At 55.1% G+C, this 19487-nt stretch overlaps 1 protein-coding gene across 5 annotated transcripts in view; it reads left to right on the top strand.

Annotated features, from left to right (window-relative positions):
* LOC109389402 (rho guanine nucleotide exchange factor 10-like protein) overlaps nt 1-19487 on the top strand; it is a 68492-nt gene that overhangs the window by 26523 nt on the left and 22482 nt on the right. The window contains exon 1 of one of the 5 annotated variants that reach the window (XM_019654889.1): nt 10351-10394. The exons of 3 other annotated variants lie outside the window; for them this stretch is intronic. The gene's annotated coding sequence lies outside the window, so the exon portion shown is untranslated. Of the gene's footprint in view, nt 1-10350; nt 10395-15399; nt 15531-19487 lie in introns of those variants that run through there. One more of the 5 variants, XM_019654888.1, reaches the window with a different exon arrangement.

The following is a 19487-nucleotide window of genomic DNA, read 5'->3' as shown; positions in this document are numbered from 1 at the left end:
CTTTTAAAAATGAAAGTTTATTGTACTTAAATTATGTATGGATTGCATGGCCATTGAAGAAACTTGGAAAATACAGAGAGGAAAATATAACCCTCCCTTTCTTCCACCACCCAAAGACCACCTCTCTCCACACTGTGGTGTATGCCATTCATTTATTCGGTGATTGATTTGATCACTTGGCAAGTATTTATTTAGGGTCTGCAAAGGGCCAGGCCTGTTTTGGCCTTGGGGGCGGGGGTGCGCCGTAAATGAGTGCCCTGCTCCCTGCTGGGCCTCTTTCTGTGCTGGACCTTGGGCAACTCACGTGGCCTCTCTGTATCTCAGTGTCCTCATCTGTAAAATGGGGGTAATACTAGTAACTGTGTCATGTGCTCTGAGGACTTGACAAGAACGTGAGAGTGGGCTGCTCGGGACAGTGCCTGGCTCATGGAGGAGCTTAGCAGTGTCGGCTGTTGTTACATCCACCCGTGAGCTGGCTGACTGTCAGTCGCCCTGCCCTGTGGAGCTTATGTGATGGCGAAGGACACAAAACCCAAACAGATCACACAAATTAATAAAGTCACTGCACGTTGTCAACGAAAGAATGTCTAATATGTAGAAAAGTTTTATAAGAGTTTATTTGAGCCAAAACTTTGCAGGCATGCCTGATCTCAACGGACTGCAAAAAAGCTCCAGAGAGTGGTCATTTGGCCATTCTTCCTCTGCATTTGGAATCAAAGGAGAGAACAGAAGGAAGGTCACATGGGTGGGAGATTAAGGAGCGGGAGAAAGCAAGGCGGGGGAATCTTTAGGATTGGATAGAAAGCAAAATGGAGAGAGACGTCTTTTATGTTGGCGGGTACAGGATAGTGAACACTTAACATTTACAGCACGTAGAGATGGTATCCTCGCCGTAAGATAACAATGAGGGGTAGCATGGTCTCGTGCACTGGTGACGCCAGTTGTGCCTCTGAGGGCCTCTGGAAAAGAAAATTCTCTGGCATCCCAAATATACGTTATCCTAGATGTGTAAGAACCATGGACAGGGTTCACTTCAGGTACAGATTGACCTTCGCTAAGGAAGCTATCGGCGTGGGATGGGACTGCCCGCCATGACCTGCCCAGTTAGGAACTTATGATCAGACCATGCTGTGTGGTTGCTTTCGGTCACTGAGCTTGCCAGGCTGGCCACATGGTCCCACTGAACTTGTCAGGTCTACTATGTCACTCTTTTTCATTCACAATATCATGTAAGTCCTGTGAAGGAAACAGCCAATGCAACGTGATGGGAATAACTGGCGGTCTCTGGGCTGAGATTCTAGCTTGGGCGTAGTTGGCACATAGATGGAGCAGGTGGGACCACCCAGAGGTCAGGTGAAGGAGGAGGAGCCGAGAGAGGAGCTGGGCGGGGCCAGCCAGAGGGCTGGGAGGAGAGAGGAGAGCGGGGGTTTCTGGTAAGCACACACGGGGGTCTGTTTCAAAAAAGGGCTACTGGTCAACAGCACTGCAGGCCAGGGAGTGCCCAAGTAAGATAAGTCAGAAAAGTGGCCAGTGGTTTTGGCAACATGGAGGCAGTTTGTAAGAGCAGTTTTGGAGGAGTGATGGGACTGGAATCCGCACGGGGAGAGGACCGAGGGGATGGGAGATGAGAAAGGAGAGACAGTGAGCGTGTGGACAGCTTCTGAGCTGCTGGATAAGTGAAGGGGGGCAGTGGGGTGGGAAAAGATGTCTTTGTTGGAAGTGAAATGGGCTTTCGGATTCCTAGATCATTCTGCAAACTCTGCTGCTTCCTTAGTGCTTCCCAAACTGCTCATTTTTGTTTTCTAAAAAGGTTCCTGAGACTCAGAGACGTTAAGCAACTTGCCTGAGGTCACACAGCATCCAGGGCATCCAGGTTGGGACTGGTCCCTTGAGTGAAACAACCAGTCTCAAGGGTGGAAGCAGGTGGTGTGTGACCCCAGGGTGGGATTCGCTGGGGGCTCCAGGTCAACGTCACCACCAGTCTACCTTCCGAAGGTCCTCTTGTGGCTTTAACTGTTGCCCTTTTGTAGTCTCAGAGAATGGGCAGTGCCTCTGGGCAGGAGTTGCTGTGCTACTGCTTGGAAGTGGGAGTTGACCCTCCCCAGAGCTAGGGCCCCCTGGGTTTAAGCATTTCCCGGGCCTCGGCTTCCTTCCAGTGAGTGATTGGAAAACTCTCTGGGCCTGGGCCAGGATTTGATCCAGGACATGGGTCATGGGAGGCCAGCGAGGGAATCCGTCCCCCTGGGGATGGCAGCTGTATTTTACAGAGGCCATGCCGAGGCCTCATTCTCGGGGACCAGGGGAGATGGGGAGCAGCTCCCAGAGTCCTGTCCCTTAGAAATCCCGTCACTTTAGGCAGCTGTCTTCTCTGGGATCTCGGTTACCTCATCAGTGAAGCAGGGATGATTCATCCCAAAGGAATGAAAAAAATAACCTGAGTTGACTGAGGGCCTAGAGTGTGCCAGGCAACACGCATTATCCTCTTTCAGTTCTTTGTGACAATCTTGTGAGGAGTGTATGGTTATTGTCTGTATTTAAAAGATGAGGCAGCCAAGGAACAGAGAGGATAAGGAATTTGCCCAAAGTCACACAGCCAGTAAATGGCAGAACTTGGACCTTGATCCATCTGACTCTAGAGACCTCCTTTGAAACCCTTCTGGTCTATGTTAAACTTTGTTCAGCTGAGCCCTTCCTTGGCACATCACCTGATAAAATCTTGGGCTCCAGCATTCAGCCCACTCCACTTTGGAACAGCTGATCTAGTCCCACCCCTTATGTTTTATCACGAGCCTTGGAGCTCCAGTGGGCCCAGAGCCCTTTGCTCATCATCTCACAGCCACATGGGGCTGACTCGGGAGGAGAATCCCAGCCTCCCGAATGCCTGGCCTTTTGCTCTATTCACTACCCCGGAGTTTCGGAACAGCGCTGGATTGGGAGCCAGGCGCCTAGGTTCCAGTGAGGACAGTGAGGGACAATAACAGGGAGAGCAAAAACAGTGCTTCGTCCACTCCTGGGCAGAGCTCAGCCCAGCCTGCAGCCTGGCCCCGGAGTGCAGATGTCAGCTGCTTACAGAGACGGGGACTTGGGACCAGGGAGAGGTTGTGGCTGGTGGGGAAGGAAACCAGAGCTGCGGGTAGCACGATGGAGTCAGAGACTCATTTAGAGCTGGAAGGGCCTTCCAGGATCTAGTCCAGAGTCCTAATTTTATGTATGGGGACATAAAATTAGACTTAGTCTGGAGAGAGGTGGTGACTTATCCCAGGTCACACAGCCAAGGGCAGCAGACGCAGGAACAGAAGATTTGGGGAGCTGGATATTCAGCTTCACCTCCTGGCCACTTTCACGGGCATGACGTCCTGCGCAGACCCTGCTGTTGCCTGCCCTGTCTCCCTCCCGTGAGAACAAGAACAACAACAATAATAAATGAAAGGAATCGTCTTGCTGAATACTAAGCACGCGGTCGCCAGTCCAGACTTGGGGCAGGATGTCTTGCTCAGGTCCCACCGTCCGCACTTCCTCGATGACTCTGGGCAAGGCACAGTACTCCTCGGAGTCTCCATCTTTCTTCTTCTGTATCGTGATTTAACTAGAGTCAGAAATTGCAGGACTTCACAGTGCCTTGAACATGCCAAGTATTAATCTCCAGGAGGGAGGTTTCTACTCTGGTTCTTCCATAGTGTTTGACCACCGAACACCTTTTGTTTAGCGAGCATCCATTAGCATATTTCAGGACACAGGTGTTCCCCCAAATAGGCAGATTGAGAAACGCTGGTGTCAGTGGCTCCTCAGGACTGTTGAACCTTTTAAATTCAAGACACTGTGGACTGATCGTGGAGTTTTGGGGAGACATTCTCTACAGAGCTGTGACAATCAGGCCCTCTCCCCACTAGATCCCTGGGGTCAGCAGGGCCCTAACTGCCCAGACAGTTTGTGCTTACTCCATTCTTTGATCCCCCCTCTTACCTGGAGTGCGAGTTGCTTTATCACCTTCCATGATCGGAGCCACCGTTTTCCTGGGGCAGCAGGACTGGCTGAGGTGTCCAGGGCTGGCAGCTGCTGCCCCGCTTAAAGCTCTTCCCGGGGGCCCTAGCTCACCAGGGAGCAGGTTTGGAGCATGTGAGGCAGGGGAGAGCCTCCCACACAGGCCAGGGCAGCCTGGGACCGAGGCTGAGCCTGGGGCACCGCTACCTGGCTTCTAGCCTGGCTGTGACACTCACTCTTTTATGACTTTGGGCCAGACACAGCCCTCTCTGGGCCTTGCTTTCCTCATCCGTAAGACGAGAGGCTGGGCTTCCTGATTCGTTGGTCCCCTTCCAGGCTCCGGTTCTGAGAAATGGGCACATTGGCCACCTTTCAGCCCCTCACTTCGTTTGCTGGGTTTCTTGGAGTCATCCAAGATGTCCCATCAAGAACTTTTCTCTCTTAGAAAGCAAGGTGTGCATGAAGGCGCCAGACACACTGGGTGGTCTTAGCACCCTGGGAACCCATGAGCCAGTAATTCTCTTGCTAAGGAAGCAGATTCTTGGGCCTTACCCTGAGAGACTGAGTTTGTAGGGAGGGGTCTGACCTAGAATCCACGTTTTTAAAAAGCCTTACTCTCTGTCAGGTGGTTCTGAAGTCAACAGTTTAAGGGCCACACTTTGAAAAGGGCTGTTAGGCCGGCTTAGTGGCTCAGTTGGCTAAGAACTCGCTCTGAGCAACAGGGTTGCCGGTTCGATTCCTGGCCAGGGCTGAGCTTCCTCTGAGCTGCCAACAGATGGCAGGATGGCTCAGCTAAAATAAATAAATAAATAAATAAATAAATAAATTGAAAAGGGCTGTTAGACCCCCCTTTGAGCCTAAAAATGCTTAGGAGGCTGATGACTGCCAGGGCTGGTGACGGCCCTGTACGGCCCTGCTCTGAGATGCCTTCATCCGTGGTCACAGCCTTCAGTAGCTGGGGACTCCTCTTCCCCACAAGCTCGTATTTCCCAAACCTGGCCGATGACTGGAGCCACCAGAAAGTTTTTGAACAAAATACGATGTCTTGAGTTTCACCCTTGGAGATTCGGGACCAGCAGATCTCAGCTGGGACCGCTGTTTAAAAAGCGCCCTAGGTCTTCTGTTCATTTGTTTGTCATTCGTTCAGCAAGTACTCATTGAGGCCCGCAATGGCCTAGGCGCAAGGGAAGGCGTTGAGGACATAATTGTTAGGCCGGACACAGCCTTGGACATTAGGTCACCTATGCTGTAGCCTGGTGAAGGAGACAGACAGTGATTACATAGGGAAGTTCGGCCAAGGTGGGGAAACGTGTGTCTAGAAAATGGGTGGGTCAGACTGAATACCTGCGGCAAAGCTGGGACTCTGGGGTAGCTGAGATCCAGTAAATTCCAGGTTGAACCAGAGCCCTTAGCTCAGTGGCCTCTGGTCACTATTTACAGGATCCTGTCATTTGTTCATTCACTTAGTCATTTATTTATTCATTTATCCATCCATCTATCTATACACCCACCCACCCATTCATCCATCCACCCACCCACCTACCATCCATCCACCCACGTACCTACCTACCGATCCATCATCTCTTTTTTTTTTTTTTAAAGATCTTACTGGGGAATTGGGGAAGGGGAACCGTGTTGGGGAACTGGGGAAGGGGAACAGCCAAGTTGTTGTCCTTCAGTCTTAGTTGTGGAGGGCACAGCTAACTCAGCTTCCAAGTCCAGTTGCCATCCGGCTGCCTGAGGGCAGCTCGCGGCTGCTCAGCTTAGGGTGCTGTGTTTAGTCTTAGTTGCGGGTGGCTGTAGCCCACTGTCCCATGTGGGAGTCGAACCTGCAACTTTGTTGTTAGGAGCACGTGCTCTCACCAGCTGAGCCATTTGCCACCTGTTGGCAGCTCAGTGGCAGCTCAGCTCGGGCACAGCTCACTGGCCCATGTGGGAATCGAACCGGCAACCCTGTAGCTCAGAGCTCATGCTTTTAACCAACTGAGCCACTCGGCCGGCCCCCATCCATCATCTCTTGAATCTCTGCCATGTGCTGAGGACTACACTGGGTACTGGAGAGACAGAAATGAAAGGCATTGTCCCTGTCCTCAAGGAACTCACAGTCTAGTGGGAGAGTCAGAACAAAGCAAATGATACCAGTCTAGAATGTGAGGTGCTCAGAAGGGTGCGTGGCCGGCTCTCCCAGCAGGCATCATGGAAGACATCCCTGAGGTCAGCTTGTTTTAAGGCTCAAAATGTAGGTGGGAGTGTCCCCAGCAGACCAGGTGGGACACGGTTTCCAGGCCAAGGCAGAGTCTTGCCCTTGGGAAGGCGGGTCATGTGGCTGGGGCAGGTGGGAGATCTTTCTGCTCCTAGGGCTCAGGCTCTGCCTTTTGTTTTCCGTGTTCGTTTCTCCATGAGGCCTGGTCCATAGTAGGTGCTCAGTAAACATTCATCGTTGGTGAATGGGGAGGTGGGGATGATCTGTCACAAAGGATGGCCTCGTGGGCCATGCTGAGAAGCGTGTGGCTCTGCGGGGACCTGGACAGGGTGCAGGCAGGGAATGACACGATCACCCAGGCTCCCTTGGCTGGGTGGGGAGAATGGGGAGGGAGGACCAAGGGGGCCTCCCTAGCTCTCACTGCCCTCGGCCCCCTAGGCCTTTGTTCTTTCCTTGTGGGGCTCAGAGCCATTGTGTTCATGAAACCTCGGGTGAGCCTGTGACTCCTTCCCAACAGTGTGTCTTTCCCGCAACTCAAGGGCTTTGCCCGCGTGGGGGTGGGGCTGGGGTGGGGTGGGTGTGGGCTGAGGGCACAGAGTCATGTCGGGGTGGAGTACATGGAGTGGTGGCTAAGAGCCCTGGCCTATGGAGTCAGACTGCCTCGTTCTGACCCTCACTGTGCCTTTGTTAGCTGTGTGTCCCGGGGCAAGTGTCTCAACCTCTCTGTGTTTCATTTCGGTTTCTCAGCTTGTCAAATGGGATAATAACAGCCTCTCGCTCCTCCGGTTCTTGGGCTGATGGTGAGAGTTGTCACGTATAAAGCATGTAGCGCCGGGCCTGGTACCTGGTAAATATCCCATAAACAGTGGCTGAAACGTGGAGCTTTGGAGGCAGCCGTGCCGGGTGGTTAGATGTTTATTAGTCTTGGAACCAGGAGACCTGGTTCAAATCCTCCCTTTGCCTCTGACTAATTAGAGACCTTGGCAGACAGGCTGACTCGGGCTCTGAGCTGAGGTCTCTCACCTGTGAAATGGGGATTGACGCCCGAAACGGTTGTTGGGTGGGGCCCTGAGTCTGATGGCTCTTTCTCTGCATGGGCTTATTATTGAAGCCGGAAAACTTGGGTCTAAACAGCTGGAGTGAAATCTCCATGTGATGAGGGTGGCATGGCAGCCACCTCCACCGCCCACAGGCTCCGGGGCTCAGTGTCCTGTCTGACGGCCTCTGCCTTCCTCTCCCATGTCTTCACTATTTTCTGGGATCCTATGGAAACGGATCACCAGATGACCGGGGCTTGGGGTCTTCAGAGCAGGCACTTTGGGGTGGAGGGCGGCACTTCGTCTGCAGGGACATGGGCAAGGGACTGTCCTCCCAGGGCAAGCCTGGGTCTGGGTACCCTGGAGAGACGAGTTTCTGATACTTGTCCCAGACTCAGCGCTCCCCTCCCACCTCATGTCCCTGCTTGGTTTGAATTCCCAGGGCTGAGTGACTCAGGCATGCCCGATGCCCCAGAAGACCTGAGCCACAAGCGGGTAAATATTAACCCCAGAAATTTAGCTCCGAATGCAAACCTGTTTGGGCTGACTGCCTGGGTGACTGCAGGGTCTGAGCCCCTTGCCCAGCTGATGGCCAGGATAAACAGGTGCTCCCCAGGGGAAGAAAGGACCCCTTCTCCACACTGGGGGAGGGGGAGCATTTAATCGCCATCACTGTCCAGTGGTCAGGGGCTGCTGTATCTGTTTTGTAGCAGACGAGGGAACCGAGCCATAGAGAGGGCAGGAGGCCTGCTCAGGTTTACACAGCTTGTGGGTGGGGGTCGGGTGGGGGCTGGGGTTGGAACCTGGAGGGCCTCTCTGTAAAGCCGTGCTTTCCCTGACTGGAACCCCAACAGTCCCCCTGCTGCTGTGAGGGCCACACTAAGATGCTCCGCGTGTCACATGTGCTGAGGTTTGCTCTTTGGCTCCTCTGAGCCTGGGCCTCAGCGTCCCCTTTTGCAATGTGGGGGCAGGCTGGTTTGGGGTCCCTGGTAGGTAGGCCCAGGCCCAGACACCTGAGCGCAGTGAGGCAGGAGCACAGGGAACTCTCCCTGCTTGAGAAGTGCGAGGCCCTCCTGGGGCCTGGGCTGGGGTTTGCGGGTAACCGCTTGGCCAAGCAGACAAGCCTTCGCTTGAAGACCATGTACGAGGCAGTGCGGGGACACCCAGGGCCCAGCCACAGTTTCTGTCTTCTGAGAGCTGACACACAAGCCAAGAATGAGAACACAGGTTTGGGGACTTCAGGACCTGGGTTTGAATCCTGGGTCTCACAAGCTGTGTGATCTTGGGCAGGTGCCTTCTTCTGGCTCAGCCTGAGCGGCTCCCTCTGACAGAGGAATTATAACCCCTCCTTCTTAGGGCCACTGTGAGGGTGAAGTGAGCCAGTGTTTGCAAAACCCCTAGTATATAGTAGGTGCTCGGTAAGTTGACTTCACTTGTCAGGCTTTCAGATGATAGTCTTCTAAGGCTGAAATGGACCAGCAGGTCCGAAAGGTGATGCCGGCAGCCCAGGAATAGCATGGGGGTGACTCTGTATGCAGCTGGAGATGGGGCAGAAGGAGGGGTCAGCCCCACAATGGATGTGGGCTAAGCTTGGCCAGGGAGAGAGGGAGACACTGGCTTTTCCTTGGTCCACTCCAGCCCTGTAGGTCGCAGCAGCCCCACCATGGCCCGTGGCCATTTTCACAGACAAGCGACGTGAGAACCCTGGGAGAGGAAGTGACTTGCTCAACGCTGGTGGGAGTTGGTGGCAGAGGCAGGCTGACCCCCAGCCCGAGGCCCACCTGATCCTGCCGCTGCACCTTCAGCTGCCTGGGGAAGGTCCCTGGGGCTGTCAGGCTCCCTGGTCTCCCCGCCTGCCCTGGAGCCAGCTATGAACAGAATATTCTAGAGCACATGACTCACAGGCCGGCCATTCCTCTACCAGAGCACCGTTTTCTTTCTTTCTCTCCCTCCTCCCCCCCGCACTTTTCCCTAATAAGGTCCCCTGTAGTGCTTGCCTCTCCTTTCTTGGGTTCTTTTGCCCTGGGACGCCTGTCCCGGGAGAGCTCCTGTTAGACTCCTGCTGGATTGCAAGTGCTCAAACATTGGAAAGGTCAAGTGGAGGCCAAGTGGAGACATCGGAGTTGCACAGACCTGGGTCCATAGCTGGGCTGGCCCGCTTCTTAGCTGTGCGACTGACGTTGGGCAAGTCGCTTTATATCCCTGAGCCTCTGTTTTCTTACTCACGTCAAGGAATGTGTTGAAGACCTGTTAGAGGCCAGGTGTGGTGCTAGGCATTTTGGGTAGAGCTGTGAACAGACAGCCACTGTCCTTGGGGAGCCTCAAGATTGAGTGGAGAGTCATGTGGGGACCTGGCTGTCCACCTGGGCGCGTCGAGGACCCCGTGAAATAACATGTGAAGCACCACACATGGCTCCTGCTTTTAACGAGACTCAGAAGTGATAGCATTAGCTTTGTTCCCAGCCAGTGAGAGCAGTCACTGGGATTTCATGTGAATTACTGGCACATGGATTTCGCTTGTTAGCGGGAAAGTGCGGGGGCTACTCCTGGAGGGATAGTGCTAATTTTCCATGTACGTTGACAATGTGAATTAGTGTCCCTGGCTGTGAGCCGGGGCTGCCACGTTCCCACGTGTACCCTGACCTTTGCAAGGAGGAAATGTAACACACAGGTGATGCCCTAGGGCCGTCCATCCCGGGCACATACGGGGCACCCAAGAGGTATTTGCTGAACGAATAGGAGAGACAGTGCTAGCCTGGAATGTGTCCCAATGGCCGTGACATTGACACGGGGAAGGAGGGACCGCTGATGGGTGTCCTGTGCAGGAGGCAGGAGCCTTGTTCTGAGAAGCTCCACAGGGTGAAAGGAGGGCAGGTTTAGACCCTTCCAATGTGGGACAATGAAACTTTTGCCAAAGGAGGAATTCAAATACGAGTGTGTGACGTGGGACAGCGACTCAGGCTTGGGGTGAGATGGGGCATTTATGGAATACCCATTCTGTGCCAGGTCCAGGGCGAGGCTCCGTAAGACCGTCAGGGCGGGGAGCCTTTTCCTGTGTCCTCTGATGTATCCCAGACACCCGGAACAGTACTTGGCTCACGGGGTGCTTAATCAACACTTGCTGAACAAATGAATGAGTGTGCTACTTAACTGGATCTCAGGAGTGTCTGCAGGTGAGTAAACTGAAGCTTAGGTAGATCAGGTCACACATTTGCTCAGCTACGGGGCTGGGATTTGGAGTCAGGGCTGCCTGATTTCAGGGCTCGGACCCTGACTCACCCATCTGCTAGGATCCATAAGAAGTTCTTGCTCTGGTTGATGGGTTTGGGTTTAACCTCTCAAAGATCCCTCTCTTCTGCGAGTAACTGGTTGAGGGAAAATACAGAACGCTTGACTCAGAAATGGGTGGGGTCAGTGGCACGAATCACAGCGGATCCCCCAGCCTTCATTCCTGCTCAGATCAGGGGGTTCCTTTTAAGGAGGCAGGTTAGGAGGAGAATTGATGCTGCCAACAGTAAAGGGGGCCCTTCCGCGCTTGGTCTATTGTCATGGTCATCCTCAGGCACAATAGGGGGGAGGGCACTGGTTCAGGAGGTGGCTGGCACACAGCCGTGCTGGCTCTGGTTGGTACAGTGGGGCCTGATCCTCAGGCTGCCCCTACCTGGGTGCCTTCTCCAGGGTGGTAGTTGAGCCTGGGTGAATCCTGTGTTCACAGGAACATGTGCCTGCCCTCGGCCCCCACCTGGCTCCAGACTGGAGTTCCCAGTGAGACTTAATGTGTTTGCATTTGGGTGCTCCGGGAGCCCAGGGCTGGGACCCTGACGGAGGGACCTGTCAAGGCTCTGTGGGGGCCATGCAGCTAGAACCCTCCCTGGGGGCCAGTGGGCCAGAGCACTTTGCTAGTCCCCCAAGTTCTCCAGCTGATGTGCCACCCCACTGGGACCCTGTCCCACTCGCTCCCCATCAGTGGGGTCTTCATAGTCCCATCTGCTCATCGGAGTGTTCCCCAGACAGCACAGGAGGCCAGCCGACTGACGGGTGGCTGACGGGTAGCTGAGGATTGAAGGCATAAATCCTCTTGCGACATGGCCTGGATTCAAATCGCAGCTCTCCCTCTGTTGACTTCGTGACCTTAAGCCATTTTCCTAACCTCTCTGTGTCTCAGTTTCTTAATCTGTAAAATGGGGATGACAATAGTTCCTCTCTCAGAGGGTTGTTGCAAAGATTATAGTAATTATAGGAGCAAAAGGCTTGGAGTCGCTCCGGGCCATTAGAGGCAGCTAGTGAATGTTAGCTGTGACGATGCTGGTTTTGGCACTCAGTCCTTGGTGGCGTTAGGCTGCCTTTCTTCTGTGCCCAGTGCCTGGGCCCTGGGTTCCACCCACTCAGTACTGCTTGTCATGATGAACGAGTACCTGGGCCAGGTCGCTGGGGAGAGGGGTGCGATGGCAGCGTCAGGGCCCCTGACTCCCGCTGGAAGCCCCTTTCTACCTTCTCCCTCCCCCTGTCCTGCTTACATATTCTCATTGTTACCGTGTCCCACACAGGCCTTGCAGAGATGAACTGTTCATGCTTGTGTTCATTGTTTCCAGGAGTATTAGCTGATGGATAGGGCCTCCCCCACCCCACTCCCCGTTCAGGTCCCCCTCCAGGAATGCCTACAGCCCCTGCCCCCCCAGAGCACCTCCACAGAAGCACTGCCTGCTATTTATTGTTGGTACCTGTTCAGTTCTCCTTCCCCTGCCAGACGGAGAGCTCCAAGGGGAAGGGACCGTTGAATGAGTGCGGAGGGCTGAGCTATGCGCTAGGCTGGGCCTGGGGACACAGAGGGGAGTAGCGGACCGCCCCTGGAGTCAGAGAGCTCACAGTCTGGTTGTTTATTCATGACCTCAAAACCAGCTGCTCCGTGCCAGGAATGGTGCTGGGTGCTGAGGACCGGAGAGGCACAACACGCGGTCCTCCCCCCTCGAAGAGGCCGCAGTCTGCCCTCTCTCCCCTCCAGATGCTGGGCCAGGTGGTGGAGACATGCAGAGAAGTGGGCCGTGGTCTCTGCCCCCAGTCTAGTAGGGAGATTCACAAAAGCAAGTAACTGTAGCCGTTTCTTTAGAGACCTGTAGGCTGGTATTTATCTGCCATGGAAACCAGTGGCCATGACTTTGGTCTTTGTGTCCTTGTGACTAATAACAGTAACACTACCCGTGTTAACAGGCCAGTATCTACTCTAGATCCTCAGAGGACTTGAGCAGATGACCTCGGACTCGGGGTTCTCTACCTTGGCACTGTGGACACTTGAGCCGGGTAATCCCCTGTCGTGGGGCCGTCCTATGCACTGTAGAGTGTTTAGCAGCATCCCTGGCCGCCCTCTCCCCTAGGTGTCACTAACTTCCCCCACCCTTCCAGTTGTGACAACCAAAATGTCTGCAGACATTGCCAAATGTCCCTGAGCGACAAGATCACTCCCGGTTAAGAATCATTGCCTGAGATGGGTCAGTAAGAGTAACTGCCTAAAGCAAGGTGGGAAATCCAAAAAAAAAAGCAAAAGGGAAAAAGAGCCCACACGGCCCCATATTCCTCGGGCGCATAATCAATCTGGTCTGGCATAAAATGCAAACATGCGTTGGGAGACGGGGGGGCCCTTGGAGGCCGGAGCAGCTGTGTGCCTTGGCCGAGGCCACACAGAGGCAGAGCCCCGGGCAGAATTGACCAGATCGTCATCAGGTTCGTGTCCCCGTGCTCTGCGTGGGTCATCAGAGGATCACGTGGAGTACGAAGGACCAGCATGGGTCCCGGGAGAGGACCCAGAGTGCTCAGCTGTCCAGCTAAATTTCAGTTAAGCCCCGGTAGCCTGGTTCGTAACGATGTATGGATTTTTGTAATTGTTTAGCATCTGCCTCCTTGTGGGACTGTGGCTTTCAGGAGGGGGGGAACCAAGGCTGTCTTGCTTGTCAGCAAACCCCTGGACCTTGCATGGCGCCTGGCACGTGCTCAATAAATATTTGTGGAATGATGAAGGGGTGTTGTTGGAGGGCAGAGGGGTCCAGAGAGATGAAGATGGGCTTTTCTGTCCTCCCCTTGAAGGCTGTTGAGTTGAAAGGCCTCCAGAATGAGGGCGTGGGGCCTGGAGACCTCAGCTTTAACACAGATGGTACCTGTGTGGAAGATGTGACCTCTATCGCTCACCTCCTGGTTTGCACCCTCGTGTGGAAGGAGTTGGTGCCCCTGTTTTCTGACCAAGACCCTGGCCACAGGATGAACCTTGCATACACCGGGCAAAGGCTCAGCCTTGGCAGGGAGCACAGGTGCCCATGCGTGTGTTTACCCCTCCATCTAGCATCGACCACTTGTTAGGTGTGGCGGCTGCAAGCAGAGAAGAGAGCCCTGGATCCCACCTGCCCAGGCCTGCTCTCTCTCTGCGGGTCCCTCAGGGTGCTCCTGGTGGTGTTGAGTGACAGCCCTGGGCGCGCGCGCGTGTGTGTGTGTGTGTGTGTGTGTGGGGGGGGGGGGTCACTGTAAGTTTGCTGCCTGGAGTGGGGGTTGTCCCTGAATTTAGCTGAATATATTTGAGTTTGAACACGGATATGGAGGCATCCTGGTATTTGCAATTCTCCTGGGCTGATTCTCCAGCCAGCGTGCTTTACATAAAGGGGTACATCTGCGGCTGGTTCTGAGGCCCCCTTCTGCCTGATGTCGTAAATTCAGGGGATTGGATGGTTCCCTGGCACCTTGCCCTGAGCTTTGGTCGTTGCTGTGTTTCGCGCCAATTAAAGGAACTCGCTGCCTCTTTTTGGGGTCTCCCCCTTTCTTGGCTCTGACTCCCTTCCCTGGAATCTTGACTTTGAACGGGATAGGAGGCAGGTGGAGGCTTTGGGGAGCTTACATAGCTGAGTGTCAGCCTTAGGTCCCGACCGAGCTGGTGGCTTTCCCAGAGCATGTCAGTCCCTTGTCCTCAGAAGGGGGTGCTGCATGGTCAGACGCTGTAGGAGAGGCCGTCCCCTTCTAACCTTGCTCTCATTTGGAGGGCGGTGATGGGAAGGGCCCTAGGATTGCTCAGCTGTACCTGGGACAGCACCCTTCTTGGAGGCCAGTTAGAAGGAGGTGGTCGTTCATTCATTCATTCAACAAACCTTTATTGAGCACCTACTGTGTTCCAGGCTCTCACCCAGGTACTGTTTGTGAATTATTCTCTCATACAATCCTTATAACAACTCTATGCAGTGGAGATTCCTATAGTTCTCGCACAGGGAGGGAATGAGGGATCAGAACAGTGAAATGACATCTTAGTGTCACAGCAAGTAAGTGGAGAGCTAGGACCCACCCATTCGTGGATGGCCCACCTGCGTGTGGGGCTGGTGGGAAGACACTCATTTCTGTACCTCCCTCACAGATGTAGGGCAGAGATTAGTTGGAAGGACCCTCACATCTTTCTTGGGGAGTGCTTTAAATGTAAGCGCTGGCTGCTTTGAGAGTTCAGCCAGAGCTGTCCTGGGCCTTGTGGCTGAGGCCTCTGGTCCCCTGGGGCTCCGTGCAGGGCTTGCCTTTTAGGAGACCTCAGATGCTGCCTTCGCTGGCCAGCTCGCCCTGCCTCGGTTGGGTGGGCCGAGCTGTTTTTAGCTCTGAGTTTTGCAAAGGTTATTTTTTTCTGCCCAGAGGTCTGATGTGGGACAAAGTGAGAGAGGCAGAGTGCAGGCCTGAAGAAACAGATCGGAGCCAGATTGGACCCTTGTGGGCTTTGAAAGTGAAGCCTCCGCTGTCCATGGCCTGCCATCCTGGGGCACCAGGGCCCGTCCATGACTCTGTGGCTCCTGTGCTGTGTTCCTGGACAGCTGGATATGTGGCAGGTCCCTCACCGGCCTGCGTGGGAAAGACCGGTGTGTCTACCTCCTGCCAGGGTGGCTGAGGATGGCAGCCACCGGGGCTCTGAGGTCCTGTCCCCTTTCCCAGCCACATGTTTCTGACTCACCAGAGCAAGAATGGTCTTTTGGGGAGCAAGTTTTTAAAAATAGTCCAAGTCCTTCCTCCTGCCCCGCCCACCCCGCCTCTTCTGATCACACCCTGGCTTTGGCCCCAGACTTCTTCCCATACTGGTTTTGGGGAACCGCCTCTCATACAGCTTGCCAGTGTCGCTCTGTTTGTGTAGCTCTCTCGGGAGGAGCCATCCTGGCTGGAGGCTCATTTCAGACGGGAGGAGGCACAGTCCCAGGCGTGGGCGCCCCATGGGCCGCGGTGGCCTTCTCTCCTCCCCTGATGGTGGTGTTGGGACTAACCCCGGGGCCGGCGTGGGACCAGGGGTTCCTTCATTCATTTACCAGGTGTGTGTTGAGGCCGAGTGTTTGCCAGGCACTGTTCCAGGGCTGTGGGTAGAGCAATAAACAGAGACAATAATGCCCCAGCCTCTGCTGAGTCCACATTCTATAATAGTGGGAAGAGCCTGATCTAAACAACTAAAGTATACGGATGCCCGGAGGTGTTACGTACTGCGAAGACAGGGCAGGGGTGTGATGGGAGGTGTGTGTGCTGTTTTAAAGAGCGTGGCTGGGGGAGCCCCTCTGATCTGGTGGCCTTTGAGCAGAGTCCCGACGAGATGAGGGAGCCATCCATGTGGATGTCTGGGGGAAGAACATTCCAGGCGGAGGGAACAGTGAGTGCAAAGGCCCTGAGGCTGGGGCCTATGTGAGGTGTTTGAGGAACTGCACGGTGGTTGTCGTGACAAGAGTAGAGTAAGCCATGCGGGGAGAGGTAGAGTCTGGAGTCTGGGAGGTCGTGGGGGTGTGTGTGTCACACAGGGCCTTGTAGGCTGAGGCGAGGACCCTGGCTTCCACTCTGAACAAGGTAGGAAAGCATTTGAGGGTTTGAGCAGAGGAGTAACATGGCTGCTGTGTTGAGAACAAAGTGTGTGGTGTTGAAGGTGAAGGTGGAAACAGGAGACGAGGCGAGGGGCTATTTGAATGGTCTTGGTAACAGATGATGGTGGTTTGGGCCTGGGTGGTAGGTAGCTGGGGAGGTGGCAAGAAGCAAGCAGGCAGGTTCTGGACATATTTGGAAGGTAGAGCCAACAAGGTTTGCCGATGGGTAGGATGTAGGTGTGAGAGAAAGAGGAGGCAAGGGTGAGTCCGGGGATTTTAGCCTGAGCGCCTGCTAGGCTGCAGCTGCCATCAGGTGAGCTGGGAAGACTGCGGGGAGCAGGGCTATGGATAAGGAGTTTGAATGGTGTGAATTTCAAGGTGCCCAGTAGAGTAGACACGCTGAGCAGACGTGCTGAGCGGGCTTGCTTCTGGGCAGAAGCCTGAAGTTTAAGGGACAGTCAGGCTGGAGTCATCACTATGGAGATGATCTTAAACCAGGAAACCAGGAGGTCACCTAGGGAGGCACAGGTGGAGATGAGGTCGGAGTCCGGAGCCTGGGAGCCACCCAGCCTTTGGATGTCCTGAGGATGCAGTGGAAGAAAGGGGCAGGACAGGAGCTGGCCAGGAAGGAGAGAGGAGAGGGTTCCAACAAGGGAGGAGCCTGCGAGGGTGGCGGGGGGCGGTGTGGGTTGAGATGGGGCCAAGGCATGTCCGCTGGATTTGGCATCGTGGGGGGTCACTGTTGACTACAGTGGGCCGGCTGGCAGAACGATGGGGAGAACACCCCACCCTCGAGGCACCCTTTCCTGGAAACCCCAGCTCCCTCTGGCCTCTCTGCCTTTGCCTGGGCCATTTCTGCAGCCTGGAGTGTCCAGTGTCCATCCTGCCCCTGCATCAGCTCTGTCACGTTGCATGGAGTCGGACGTGCCTTCGTTTCCTGGTCCCACCTCGTCTGTGCCTCAGCTTCCCTGTCAGTGAAAAGGAGGGAACAAAGCCCACCTCTCAGGTTTGGTTCCTGCGTGGAAATGCTCTACTGCTAGAATGAGTGACCTAGAGCCACGCTGGCACCGAATTGCCTGAGAGGCTCAGAAAGGTGAAGGGGTGGCGCAAAGTCAGTGCTGTCCGCTTCCGTCCTGCAGGTGTGTGTGCTGTGGTGCCCCATCACGTGGGCCGCTCAGGATGAGGCCGAGGATCTGGGAACCTCCTGGGATGAGGCAAGAGATGAGGCTTCTCATCTGGCCCTTCAGCCTGGGGCTCCTGCCTGGGCTGGAAAGCTGGGGGTAAAGGGGTTCGTGTGCCTGGGGGCTGTGAGGAGGAGGAGGAGGAGCTGGGGACCGGTGGGAGACAGCTCCCCTCACTGACACAGGGTCTTACAGCTTCTGCAGGCTGGCTCTGGTTTCCCAGGCAACAGCCCCCAGGGAGCCCCTCTGGAGGGGCGCCGGGTGAGGGTTAGAGGGGCTCTTCTGCCCAGAGGCCTCCTCTTTGGGCAGTTCCCACCTGTCCTGCCTGGGGATCACTGACCAGGGGCACGCCTCGCTGCCTAGTAAGTCAATGGAGAAGGGAGGGTGGGGTTGGAGACACGCACACCAGCAGGGACAGAGCCTCCATTGTCTAAGGCTTCAGCCATTGACCAAGACTCACCCCTCACGCAGCCTGGAGGGAGCTCCTCTCAGAGCCTCCCTCCCCCTCCCACTGCAGGAAGTTCATTGAGGGGCCTGGTGCCCAATGGGCCAGGGCAAGAGCTGGCCCCCTTACCTCCCTGATATTTGGAGGCTCCCGCCCTGGGCTGGGGTGGGGGTGGGGGGAGGCTGGAGGGTGCTCCCCCCCACTGTCTCCCACCCACTCACCCAGCGCTTGCTCACCTCCCAGGAGAACCAGTCCAAGGGTCCTGCCCTAGCCGTCCCTGCTCACAGCCCAGTGATGACCTGCTCAGAAGCTGCGTGGCCTTGGGAACGTCCCTCAGTCTCTCAGCTTCGTTTTTCTCATCTACTATAGGAATTAAATGAGACAAAAACTGACAAATGATCAGCATGAGGCCTTGTGCACGGCAGTGCTCAGGAGATGTCAGCTATGATAATTTCGAAGACGATCATTTTGTGCTCTCAAGGGTAAAGAAGGTCACGCAGGTCAGGGCACATGTTCTGGTGGGTGGTGGGCCTGGACTCAGTTGAACAGTCTGCAGCATGGGACGACACTGACTGTCCTCAAGGAGTGGCAGGAACTCTAGGAAGGGGACTCACGTTTGTTAAGAACCTACCAACGTTGGCAGACGTCATGTCCTTTACATTTGCATCTGACCCATGAGGACAGGAGGCACAGGGAGGGTGAATACCTTCCCGAGGTCTCGCCACTGGAGGGCAGCAGATCCAGCGTCTGCCGCTGGGTCTCTTGGACCCCAGCCTGAGCCTTATCCATGCATCTCACACCTCTTTCCGGGGCTCTGAGTTCTGGTCGTGTTCCTCTTGCTGTAGCTCCACTGGTGTTTTCTTGGATAAGGCATCTCGTCTCTGCAGAGCCTCTGGGAGCCGTCTGCCCCCAGACTCTGCAGCAGCTGGCCATGTGTGCTGAGGGCCTCCGAGGGCACAGCTTTGGGCATTCTGCCACCCTGCACATAGTGGCTGTGGGTCCCTCTTCCTGGCTGGGCCCTCCATCCAGCTGACCCTCTTCCTCCTGGCCTTGGTCTTTCTGGACAGAGCCGAGGATACCTGGGCAGCTAACGTTCTCACCTGGGCCTGTGTCCCCCTCTCCATCGGGTAGGAAGTCCTACACTTTCAGCTGCTTCCGGCCTGGGGGTGCCCCAGCCTCACAGGCTCCACAGTGGGTAGATCCCAAGCCGGGGAAGGTTTTCAGGCTCTTCTATTCCCAGCTCCTGGGCTCAGTTCAGTGCAGTTCAGCAGCTGTTGTCTAGCACGTGGGCCAGTGCTCCAGACACTGAGATGAAAAGGTCATAGTCCAGTGAGGGAGATAGTTATAATAAGGGCTGTATGTGCCCCAGAATCACCTGTGCTCTCTGATAATAGACTCTCCCCTGAGCTACTGAACCTTGGGCCTGGGACACATGCATTTTGTCAAAGCTCCACAACCAGGCTTGGGAACCACTGCATGGGATGGGTCTGGCAAGGCCTCACAGAGGAGAAAGTGGATCTGGGTTTTGAAGGTTGAGTAAGAGTTTGCTGGCTGGTTGTGTGTGACAGTTCTACCTGAAGGGAACAAATAGCCTGAGCAAAAGGCCCAGAGATGTAAAGTAGGTCGGCATGGTCATGGGCCTGACAGCCCCTCATGAGGGCTGGAGCAGAATTCCCAGTCAGGCCAGGGGTGGGAGCTGCTGAGGCCAGAGAGGTGAGTTGGGGGGGGGGGGGGAGTGGGGAGAGTCATTGAGGGTCTGGCTTAGGCCCTGGACTTCCTTGTGAAAGTGTTGAGGAA

The sequence above is a fragment of the Hipposideros armiger genome, unplaced genomic scaffold (assembly GCF_001890085.2).
Source record: "Hipposideros armiger isolate ML-2016 unplaced genomic scaffold, ASM189008v1 scaffold_232, whole genome shotgun sequence".
Taxonomy (NCBI): domain Eukaryota; kingdom Metazoa; phylum Chordata; class Mammalia; order Chiroptera; family Hipposideridae; genus Hipposideros; species Hipposideros armiger.
This window is presented reverse-complemented; position numbering and strand designations above follow the sequence as displayed.